Source organism: Phyllobates terribilis, unplaced genomic scaffold (genome assembly GCF_046119375.1).
Source record: "Phyllobates terribilis strain yellow unplaced genomic scaffold, ASM4611937v1 Scaffold_319__1_contigs__length_2182262, whole genome shotgun sequence".
Classification (NCBI taxonomy): Eukaryota; Metazoa; Chordata; class Amphibia; order Anura; family Dendrobatidae; genus Phyllobates; species Phyllobates terribilis.
Window position 1 is genome coordinate 103,537 of NW_027363079.1, and position 12,942 is coordinate 116,478.

Here is a 12,942-nt window from a genome sequence, read left to right on the forward strand (position 1 = left end):
CACTCTTCCAAGAGGCATTAAAATCGTCTTGTTACGCTACTGTGACCTCCTCTTCTCTTCCACTGGGCATTAATATTGTCTTTATATTCCACTGTAACCTCCACCACTCTTCCAAGGGGCATTAAACCTTCTTGTTAAACTACTGTGACCTCCACGTCTCTTCCAGGGGGAATTAAAACCGTCTTGCTAAACCACTCTGAACTCCACAGCTCTTCCAAGGGGCATTAAAACCTTCTTATTAAGCTACTTTGACCTCCACGTCTCTTTTACGGGGAATTGATATTGTCTTTATATTCCACTGTAACCTCCACCACTCTTCCAAGGGGCATTAAAACCATCTTGTTAAATCACTCTGTACTCCACAGCTCTTCCAAGGGGCATTAAAACCATCTTGTTAAGCTACTGTGATCTCCACGTCTCTTCCACAGGGTATTGATATTGTCTTTTTATTCCACTGTGACCTCCACCAATCTTCCAAGGGGCATTGATAATGTCTTTTTCTTCCACTAAGACCTCCACCACTCTTCCAAGGGGCATTAAAACCATCTTGTTAAGCTACTGTGACCTTCACCTCTTTTCCAAGGGGCATTAAAACCGTCTTGTTAAACCACTCTGAACTCCACAGTTCTGCCAAGGGGCATTAAATCCGTCTTGATAATCTTCTGTGACCTCCACGTCTCTTCCACGCGGCAATGATATTGTATTTTTATTCCACTGCTACGTCCACCACTCTTACAAGTTGGAAATAAAACCGTCTTTTTAAGCTCCTGTGACCTCCATGTCTCTTCCATGGGGCACTGATAATGTCTTTTTATTCCAATGTAACCTCCACCACTTTTCCAAGGGGCAGAAAAACCATCTTGTTAAGCTACTGTGACCTCCATGTCTCTTCCAAGGGACATTAAAACCATCTTTTTAAACCTCTCTGAACACAACAGCTCTTCCAAGGGGCATTAAAACCGTCTTATTATGCTACTGTTACCTTCATGTCTCTTCCACGGAAAATTAATATTGTCTTTTCATTCCACTGCGTCCTCCACCACTCTTCCAAGCGGCATTAAATTTGTCTTGTTAAGTTACTGTGACCTCCACGTCTCTTCCACGGGGCATGGATATTGTCTTTTTATTCCACTGCGACCTCCACAACTCTTCCAAGGGGCATTAAAACCATCATGTTAAGCTACTGTGACCTCCACTTCTCTGCGAAGGGGCATTAAAACTTTCTTGTTAAACCACTCTGTACTCCACCACATTTCCAAGGGGTATTACAACCGTCTTGTTAAGCTACTGTGACCTCCACGTCTTTTCCACGGGGCATTAATATTGTCTTTTTATTCCACTGCAACCTCCACCTCTCTTCCAAGGTGCATTAAAACCGTCTTGTTAAGCTATTGTGACCTCCAAGTCTTTTCCACGGGGCATTGATATTGTCTTTTTATTCCACTGCGACCTCCACCACTCTTTCAAAGGGCATTAAAACTGTTTTGTTAAGCTACTGTGACCTCCACGTCTCTTCAACTGGGCATTGATATTGTCTTTTTTTTCCACTGCGACCTCCACCACTCTTCCAAGGGGCATTAAAACCGTCTTGTTAACCTACTGTGACATCCATGTCTCCTCCAAGGGGCATTAACACCGTCTTGTTAAACCACTCTGAATTCCACAGCTCTTCCAAGGGGCTGTAAAACCATGGTATTAAGCTACTTTGACCTCGACGTCTCTTCCACGGGGCAATGATAATGTCTTTTTATTCCTCTTCGACCTCCATCACTCTTCAAAGGGGCATGAAAACCATATTGTTAAGGTGCTGTGACCACCACGTCTCTTCCACGGGGCATTGATATTGTCTTTTTTCCACTGTGATCTCCACCACTCTTCCAAGGGGCATTGATATTATCTTTATATTCCATTGCGATCTCCACCACTCTTCCAAGGGACATTGAAACCGTCTTGTTAAGCTACTGTGATCTCCACGTCTCTTCCACGGGGCATTGATATTGTCTTTTTATTCCACTGTAACCTCCACCACTCTTCCAAGGGGCATTAAAACCATTTTGTAAAGCTACTGTGACCTCCATGTCTCTTCCACGGGGCATTGATATTGTCTTTTTATTCCACTGCTACATCCACCACTCTTCCAAGTGGCAGTGATATTTTATTTTTATTCCACTGCGACCACCACCACTCTTCGAAGGGGCATTAAAACCGTCTTGTTAAGCTACTGTGACCTCCACGTCTCTTCCACGGGGCATTGATATTGTCTTTTTATTCCACTGCGACCTCCACCACTCTTCCAAGGGGCATTAAAACCGCCTTGTTAAGCTACTGTGGCCTCCACGTCTCATCCAAGGGGCATTGATTTTGTCTTTTTATTCCACTGCTACCTCCACCACTTTTCCAATGGGCATTGACATTGTCTTTTTATTCCACTGCTACATCCACCACTCTTCCAAGGGGCATTAAAACCGCCTTGTTAAGCTACTGTGACCTCTACGTCTCTTTCATGGGCCATTGATATTGACATTTTATTCCACTGCGACCTCAACCACTCTTCCAAGGGGCATTGATATTGTCTTTTTATTCCACTGCGACCACCACCACTCTTCGAAGGGGCATTAAAACGGTCTTGTTAAGCTACTGTGACATCCACGTCTCTTCCACGGGGCATTGATATTGTCTTTTTATTCCACTGCGACCTCCATCACTCTTCAAAGGGGTATTAAAACCGTATTGTTAAGCTGCTGTGACCACCACATCTCTTCCACGGGGCATTGATATTGTCTTTTTTCCACTGTGATCTCCACCACTCTTCCAAGGGGCATTGATATTATCTTTATATTCCACTGCGATCTCCACCACTCTTCCAAGGGACATTGAAACCGTCTTGTTAAGCTACTGTGATCTCCACGTCTCTTCCACGGGGCATTGATATTGTCTTTTTATTCCACTGTAACCTCCACCACTCTTCCAAGGGGCATTAAAACCGTCTTGTAAAGCTACTGTGACCTCCACGTCTCTTCCACTTGGCATTGATATTGTCTTTTAATTCCACTGCGACCTCCACCACTCCTCCAAGGGTGATTGATATTTTCTTTTTTTTCCATTGCGACCTCCACTACTCTTCCAAGGGGCAAAAAAAACATCTTGCTAAGCTTCTGTGACCTCCACGTCTATTCCACGGGGCATTGATATTGTCTTTTTATTCCATTGTAACCTCCACCACTTTTCCAAGGGGCATTAAAACCGTCTTGTTAAGCTACAGTTACCTTCACGTCTCTTCCAGGGGGCATTAAAACCGTCTTGTTAAGCCACTCTGAACTCCACAGCTCTGTCCTCTGCCAAGGGGCATTAAAATTATCTGGTTAACCTAATGTGACCTCCACGTCTCTTCCACTACGCATTGATGTAGTGTTTTTATTCCACTGTAACCTCCACCACTCTTCCAAGGGGCATTAAAATCATCTTGTAAAGCTACTGTGACCTTCACATCTCTTCCAAGGGACATTAAAATCGTCTTGTTAAACCACTCTGAACTCCACACCTCTGCCAAGGTGCATTAAAACCGTCTTGATAATCTACTGTGACCTCCATGTCTCTTCTACGTGGCAATGATATTTTCTTTTTATTCCACTGAGATCACAACCACTCTTCAAAGGGGCAATAAAACTGTCTTGTTAAGCCACTGTGACCTCCGCGTCTCTTCCTCGGGGCATTGATATTGTCTTTTTATTCCGCTGTAACCTCCACCACTCTTCCAAGGGGCATTAAAACCGTCTTGTTAAGTTAATGTGACCTTCACGTCTCTTCCACTGGGCATTGATATTGTCTTTTTATTCCACTGCGACCTTCACCACTTTTCCAAGGGGCATTGATATTGTCTTTTTATTCCACTGTGACCACCACCACTCATCGAAGGGGCATTAAAACCGTCTTGTTAAGCTACTGTGACATCCACGTCTCTTCCACGGGGCATTGACATTGTCTTTTTATTCCACTGCGACCTCCATCACTCTTCAAAGGGGTATTAAAACCGTATTGTTAAGCTGCTGTGACCACCACATTTCTTCCACGGGGCATTGATATTGTCTTTTTTCCATTGTGATCTCCACCACTCTTCCAAGGGGCATTCATATTATCTTTATATTCCACTGCGATCTCCACCACTCTTCCAAGGTACATTAAAACAGTCTTGTTAAGCTACTGTGACCTCCACGTCTCTTCCATGGGGCATTGATATTGTCTTTTTATTCCACTGTAACCTCCACGACTCTTCCAAAGGGCTTTAAAACCGTCTTGCTACGCTACTATGAACTTCACGTCTCTTCAACGGGACATTGATATTGTGTTTTTATTCCACTGCGACCTCCACCACTCCTCAAAGGGTGATTGATATTTTCTTTTTTTTCCATTGCGACCTCCACTACTCTTCCAAGCGGCAAAAAAAACATCTTGCTAAGCTACTGTGACCTCCACGTCTATTCCACGGGGCATTGATATTGTCTTTTTATTCCATTGTAACCTCCACCACTCTTCCAAGGGGCATTAAAACCGTCTTGTTAAGCTACAGTTACCTTCATGTCTCTTCCAAGGGGCATTAAAATCGTCTTGTTAAGCCACTCTGAACTCCACAGCTCTGCCCTCTGCCAAGGGGCATTAAAATTATCTGGTTAACCTATTGTGACCTCCACGTCTCTTCTACTGGGCATTGATGTAGTGTTTTTATTCCACTGTAACCTCCACCACTCTTCCAAGGGGCATTAAAATCGTCTTGTAAAGCTACTGTGACCTTAACATCTCTTCCAAGGGACATTAAAATCGTCTTGTTAAACCACTCTGAACTCCACAGCTCTGCCAAGGTGCATTAAAACCGTCTTGATAATCTACTGTGACCTCCATGTGTCTTCCACGCGGCAATGATATTGTCTTTATATTCCACTGCAATCACAACCACTCTTCCAAGGGGCAATAAAACTGTCTTGTTAAGCCACTGTGACCTCCTCGTCTCTTCCACGGGGCATTGATATTGTCTTTTTATTCCGCTGTAACCTCCACCACTCTTCCAAGGGGCATTAAAATCGTCTTGTTAAGCTACTGTGACCTTCACGTCTCTTCCACTGGGCATTGATATTGTCTTTTTATTCCACTACGACCTCCACCACTCTTCCAAGGGGCATTGATATTGTCATTTTATTATACTGCGAACCACCACCACTCTTCCAAGAGGCATTAAAATCGTCTTGTTACGCTACTGTGACCTCCTCTTCTCTTCCACTGGGCATTAATATTGTCTTTATATTCCACTGTAACCTCCACCACTCTTCCAAGGGGCATTAAACCTTTCCTCTTAAGCTACTGTGACCTCCACGTCTCTTCCAAGGGGAATTAAAACCGTCTTGTTAAACCACTCTGAACTCCACAGCTCTTCCAAGGGGCATTAAATCCGTCTTATTAAGCTACTTTGACTTCCACGTCTCTTTTACGGGGAATTGATATTGTCTTTATATTCCACTGTAACCTCCACCACTCTCCCAAGGGGCATTAAACCTTCTTGTTAAGCTACTGTGATCTCCACGTCTCTTCCACGGGGTATTGATATTGTCTTTTTATTCCACTGTGACCTCCACCAATCTTCCAAGGGGCATTGATAATGTCTTTTTATTCCACTAAGACCTCCACCACTCTTCCAAGGGGCATTAAAACCGTCTTGTTAAGCTACTGTGACCTTCACCTCTTTTCCAAGGGGCATTAAAACCGTCTTGTTAAACCACTCTGAACTCCACAGTTCTGCCAAGGGGCATTAAATCCGTCTTGATAATCTACTGTGACCTCCACGTCTCTTCCACGCGGCAATGATATTGTATTTTTATTCCACTGCGACGTCCACCACTCTTACAAGTTGTAAATAAAACCGTCTTGTTAAGCTACTGTGACCTCCATGTCTCTTCCATGGGGCACTGGTAATGTCTTTTTATTCCAATGTAACCTCCACCACTTTTCCAAGGGGCACGAAAACTGTCTTGTTAAGCTACTGTGACCTCCATGTCTCTTCCAAGGGACATTAAAGCCATCTTTTTAAACCTCTCTGAACTCCACAGCTCTTCCAAGGGGCATTAAAACCGTCTTTTTATGCTACTGTTACCTCCATGTCTCTTAAACGGGATATTGATATTCTCTTTTCATTCCACTGCGTCCTCCACCACTCTTCCAAGGGGCATTAAATTTGTCTGGTTAAGCTACTGTGACCTCCACGTCTCTTCCACGGGGCATTGATATTGTCTTTTTATTCCACTGCGACCTCCACCACTCTTCCAAGGGGCATTAAAACCATCTTGTTTAGCTGCTGCGACCTCCACTTCTCTGCCAAGGGGCATTAAAACTTTCTTTTTAAACCACTCTGTACTCCACCACATTTCCAAGGGGCATTAAAACCGTCTTGTTAAGCTACTGTGACCTCCATGTCTCTTCCACGGGGCATTAATATTGTCTTTTTATTCCACTGCAACCTCCACCACTCTTCCAAGGGGCATTAAAACCGTCTTGTTAAGCTGCTGTGACCCTCCAAGTCTTTTCCACGGGGCATTGATATTGTCTTTTTATTCCACTGCGACCTCCACCACTCTTTCAAAGGGCATTAAAACTGTTTTGTTAAGCTACTGTGACCTCCACGTCTCTTCAACTGGGCATTGATATTGTCTTTTTTTTCCACTGCGACTTACACCACTCATCCAAGGGACATTAAAACCGTCTTGTTAAGCTACTGTGACCTCCATGTCTCTTCCAAGGGGCATTACCACCATCTTGTTAAACCACTCTGAATTCCACACCTCTTCCAATGGGCAGTAAAGCCATGTTATTAAGCTACTTTGACCTCGACGTCTCTTCCACGGGGCAATGATAATGTCTTTTTATACCACTTCGACCTCCATCACTCTTCAAAGGGGCATTAAAACAGTATTGTTAAGTTGCTGTGACCACCACGTCTCTTCCACGGGGCATTGATATTGTCTTTTTTCCACTGTGATCTCCACCAGTCTTCCAAGGGGCATTGATATTATCTTTATATTCCACTGCGATCTCCACCACTCTTCCAAGGGACATTGAAATCATTTTGTTAAGCTACTGTGATCTACACTTCTCTTCCACGGGGACTTGATATTGTCTTTTTATTCCACTGTAACCTCCACCACTCTTCCAAGGGGCATTAAAACTGTTTTGTAAAGCTACTGTGACCTCCATGTCTCTTCCACGGGGCATAGATATTGTCTTTTTATTCCACTGCTACCTCCACCACTCTTCCAAGGGGTATTGATATTGTCTTTTTATTCCACTGCTACCACCACCACTCTTCGAAGGGGCATTAAAACCGTCTTGTTAAGCTACTGTGACCTCCACGTCTCTTCCACGGGGCATTGATATTGTATTTTTATTCCACTGCGACCTCCACCACTCTTCCAAGGGGCATTAGAACCGCCTTGTTAAGCTACTGTGGCCCCCACGTCTCATCCAAGGGGCATTGATTTTGTCTTTTTATTCCACTGCTACCTCCACCACTTTTCCAATGGGCATTAAAACCATCTTCTTAAGCTACTGTGACCTCTACGTCTCTTCCACGGGGCATTGATATTGTCATTTTATTCCACTGCGACCTCCACCACTCTTCCAAGGTGCATTGATATTGTCTTTTTATTCCACTGCGACCACCATAACTCTTCGAAGGGGCATTAAAACCGTCTTGTTAAGCTACTGTGACATCCAGGTCTCTTCCACGGGGCATTGATATTGTCTTTTTATTCCACTGCGACCTCCATCACTCTTCAAAGGGGTATTAAAACTGTATTGTTAAGCTGCTGTGACCACGACATCTCTTCCACGGGGCATTGATATTGTCTTTTTTCCACTGTGATCTCCACCACTCTTCCAAGGGGCATTCATATTATCTTTATATTCCACTGCGATCTCCACCACTCTTCCAAGGGGCATTGAAACCGTCTTGTTAAGCTACTGTGATCTCCACGTCTCTTCCACGGGGCATTGATATTGTCTTTTTATTACACTGTAACCTCCACCACTCTTCCAAGGGGCATTAAAACCATCTTGTAAAGCTACTGTGACCTCCACGTCTCTTCCAAGGGGCAATGATATTGTCTTTTTATTCCACTGCGACCACCACTACTCTTCGAAGGGGCATTAAAATCATTTTGTTAAGCTACTGTGATCTACACTTCTCTTCCACAGGGAATTGATATTGTCTTTTTATTCCACTGTAACCTCCACCACTCTTCCAAGGGGCATTAAAACTGTTTTGTAAAGCTACTGTGACCTCCATGTCTCTTCCACGGGGCATAGATATTGTCTTTTTATTCCACTGCTACCTCCACCACTCTTCCAAGGGGCATTGATATTGTCTTTTTATTCCACTGCGATCACCACCACTCTTCGAAGGGGCATTAAAACCGTCTTGTTAAGCTACTGTGACCTCCACGTCTCTTCCACGGGGCATTGATATTGTATTTTTATTCCACTGCGACCTCCACCACTCTTCCAAGGGGCATTAGAACCGCCTTGTTAAGCTACTGTGGCCCCCACGTCTCATCCAAGGGGCACTGATTTTGTCTTTTTATTCCACTGCTACCTCCACCACTTTTCCAATGGGCATTAAAACCATCTTCTTAAGCTACTGTGACCTCTACGTCTCTTCCACGGGGCATTGATATTGTCATTTTATTCCACTGCGACTTCCACCACTCTTCCAAGGGGCATTGATATTGTCTTTTTATTCCACTGCGACCACCATAACTCTTCGAAGGGGCATTAAAACCGTCTTGTTAAGCTACTGTGACATCCAGGTCTCTTCCACGGGGCATTGATATTGTCTTTTTATTCCACTGTGACCTCCATCACTCTTCAAAAGGGTATTAAAACTGTATTGTTAAGCTGCTGTGACCACGACATCTCTTCCACGGGGCATTGATATTGTCTTTTTTCCACTGTGATCTCCACCACTCTTCCAAGGGGCATTGATATTATCTTTATATTCCACTGCGATCTCCACCACTCTTCCAAGGGGCATTGAAACCGTTTTGTTAAGCTACTGTGATCTCCACGTCTCTTCCACGGGGCATTGATATTGTCTTTTTATTACACTGTAACCTCCACCACTCTTCCAAGGGGCATAAAAACCATCTTGTAAAGCTACTGTGACCTCCACGTCTCTTCCAAGGGGCATTGATATTGTCTTTTTATTCCACTGCGACCACCACTACTCTTCGAAGGGACATTAAAACCATTTTGTTAAGCTACTGTGACCTCCACGTCTCTTCCACGGGGCGTTGATATTGTCTTTTTATTCCACTGCGACCTCCACCACTCTTCCAAGGGGCATTGATATTGTCTTTTTATTCCACTGCGACCACCACCACTCTTCGAAGGTGCATTAAAACCGACTTGTTAAGCTACTGTGACCTCCACGTCTCTTCCACGGGGCATTGATATTGTCTTTTTATTCCACTGCGACCTCCACCACTCTTCCAAGGGGCATTAAAACCGTCTTGTTAAGCTACTGTGACCTCCACGTCTCTTCTACGGGGCACTGATATTGTCTTTTTATTCCCTGCGACCTACACCACTCTTCCAAGGGGCAATAAAATTTTCTTTTTAAGCAACTGTGACCTCCACGTTTCTTCCACGGGGCAGAGATATTTTCTTTTTATTCCACTGCGACATCCACCACTCTTCCAAGGTGCATTGATATTGTCTTTTTATTCCACTGCAACCTCCAACACTCTTCCAAGGGGCATTAAAACTGTCTTGATAAGCTACTGTGACCGCCACATCTCTTCCACGGGGCGTTGATATTATCTTTTTATTCCAATGTAACCTTCACCACCTTTCCAACGTGCATTAGAACTGCCTTGTTAAGCTACTGTGGCCTCCCCGTCTCATCCAAGGGGAATTAAAACCGTCTTGTTAAACCAATCTGAACTCCACAGCTCTTCCAAGGGGCATTAAAACCGTCTTGTTAAGCTACTGTGACCTCCACGTATATTCCACGGGGCATTTATATTGACTTTTTAATCCAATGCGATCTCCACCACTCTTCCAAGGGGCATTAAAACTGTGTTGTTAAGCTACTGTGACCTCGACATCTCTTCCACGGGGCATTGAAATTGTCTTTTTCTTCCACTGTAACCTCCACCACTTTTCCAATGGGCATTAAAACTCTCTTTTTAAGCTACTGTGACCGCCACGTCTCATCCAAGGATCATTAATACCGTCTTTATAAACCACTCTGAACTTCACAGCTCTTCCAAGGTATATTAAAACCATCTTGTTAAGCTACTTTGACCTCCACGTCTCTTCCACGGGGCATTAATATTGGCTTTTTATTCCACTGCGACCTCCACCACTCTTCCAAGGGGCATTAAAACCATCTTGTTAAGCTACTTCTACGTTCACGTCTCTTGCACGGGGCATTGATATTCTCTTTTTACTCCACTGCAACCTCCACCACTCTTCTAAGGGGCACTAAACCTGTATTGTTAAGCTACTGTGACCACAATGTCTCTTCCACAGGGCATTGATATTGTCTTTTTATTCCACTGCGACCTCCACCAATCTTCCAAGTGGCATTAAAACAGTCTTGTTAAGCTACTATTACCTCCACGTCTCTTCCACGGGGCATTGATATTGTCTTTTTATTCCACTGCGACCAACATCACTCTTCCAAGGAACATTGATATTGTCTTTTTATTCCACTGCGACCCCCACAGCTCTTCCAACGGGCATTAAAACCGTCTTGTTAAGCTACTGTGACTTCCACGTCTCTTCCAAGGGGCATTAAAACCGTCTTGTTAAACCTCTCTCAACTCCACAGCTCTTCCAAGGGGCATTAAAACAGTCTTATAAAGCTACTGTGACCTCCACGTTTCTTCCACTGGGCATTGATATTGTCTTTTTATTCCAATGTAACCTACACCACGATTCCAATTGGCACTAAAACCGTCTTGTTAAGCTACTGTGACCTCCATGCCTCTTCCAAGGGGCATTAAAACTGTCTTGTTAAACCTCTCTGAACTACACAGTTCTTCCAAGGGGCATTAAAACAGTCTTGTTATGCTACTGTGACCTTCATGTCTGTTCCACTGGGTATTGATATTGTCTTCTTATACCACTGCGACCTCCACCACTCTTCCAAGGGGCTTTAAAATAGCCTTGTTAAGATACTGTGACCTCCACGTCCCTTCTACGGGGCATTGATATTGTCTTTTTATTCCACTGTATCCTCCACCACTCTTCCAAAGGGCATTAAAACTGTCTTGTTAAGCTACTGTCATCTTCACGTCTCTTCCAAGGGGCATTAAATCCTTCTTGTTAAACCACTCTGAATGCCACAGCTCTGCCAAGGGGCATTAAAAAGTGTCTTGTTAAGCTACTGTGGCCTCCATGTCTTTTCCACAGGGCATTGATATTGTCTTTTTTTTTCACTGTAACCTCCACCACTCTTCCAAGAGGCATTAAAACTATCTTGTTAAGCTACTGCTACCTCCACGTCTCTTCCAAGGGGCATTAAAACCATCTTGTTAAACCACTCTGTGCTCCACAGCTTTTCCAAGGGGCATTAAAACCATATTGTTAAGCTACTGTGACCTCCACGTCTCTTCCACGGGGCATTGATATTGTCTTTTTATTCCACAGCGACCCCCACTACTCTTCCAATGGGCATTAAAACCGTCTTGTTAAGCGACTCTGACCTCCACGTCTCTTCCACGGGGCATTGATTTTGTCTTTTTATTCCACTGCTACCTCCACCACTCTTCCACGGGGCATGAAAACCATTTTGTTAAATTTCTGTGACCTCCATGTCTCTTCTACGGGGAATTGATATTGTCTTTTTAGTCCAATACGATCTCCACCACTCTTCCAAGGGGCATTGATATTGTCTTTTTATTCCACTGCAACCGCCACAACTTTTCTAAGGGCCATTAAAACCATCTTGTTAAGCTACTGTGACCTCCACGTCTCTTACACGGGGCATTGATATTGTTTTTTTATTCCACTGCGACATCCACCACTCTTCCAAGGGGCATTAAAACCGCTTTGTTAAACTATTGTGACCTCCACGTCTCTTCCACGGGGCATTGATATTGTATTTTTATTCCACAGCGACCTCCACGACTCTTCCAAGGGGCATTAAAACCGTCTTGTTAAGCTACTGTGACCTCCACGTCTTTTCCAAGGGGCATTGATATTGTCTTCTTATTCCACTGCGACCTCCACCCATCTTCCAAGCGGCATTAAAACTGTCTTGTTAAGCTACTATTACCCCCACGTCTCTTCCACGGGGCATTGATATTGTCTTTTTATTCCACTGCAACCAACATCACTCTTCCAAGTAACATTGATATTGTCTTTTTATTCCACTGCGACCCCCACAACTCTTCCAACGGGCATTAAAACCATCTTGTTAAGCTACTGTGACTTCCACGTCTCTTCCAAGGGGCATTAAAACCGCCTTGTTAAACCTCTCTGAACTCCACAGCTCTTCCAAGGGGCATTAAAACTGTCTTGTTATGGTACTGTGACCTCCACATTTCTTCCAATGGGCATTGATATTGTCTTTTTATTCCAATGTAACCTACACCACGATTCCAATTGGCACTAAAACCGTCTTGTTAAGCTACTGTGACCTCCACGTCTCTTCCAAGTGGCATTAAAACTGTCTTGTTAAACCTCTCTGAACTCCACAGTTCTTCCAAGGGGCATTAAAACAGTCTTGTTATGCTACTGAGACCTTCATGGCTGTTCCACTGGGTATTGATATTGTCTTCTTATACCACTGCTACCTCCACCACTCTTCCAAGGGGCATTAAAATAGTCTTGTTACGCTACTGTGACCTCCACGTCCCTTCTACGGGGCATTGATATTGTCTTTTTATTCCACTG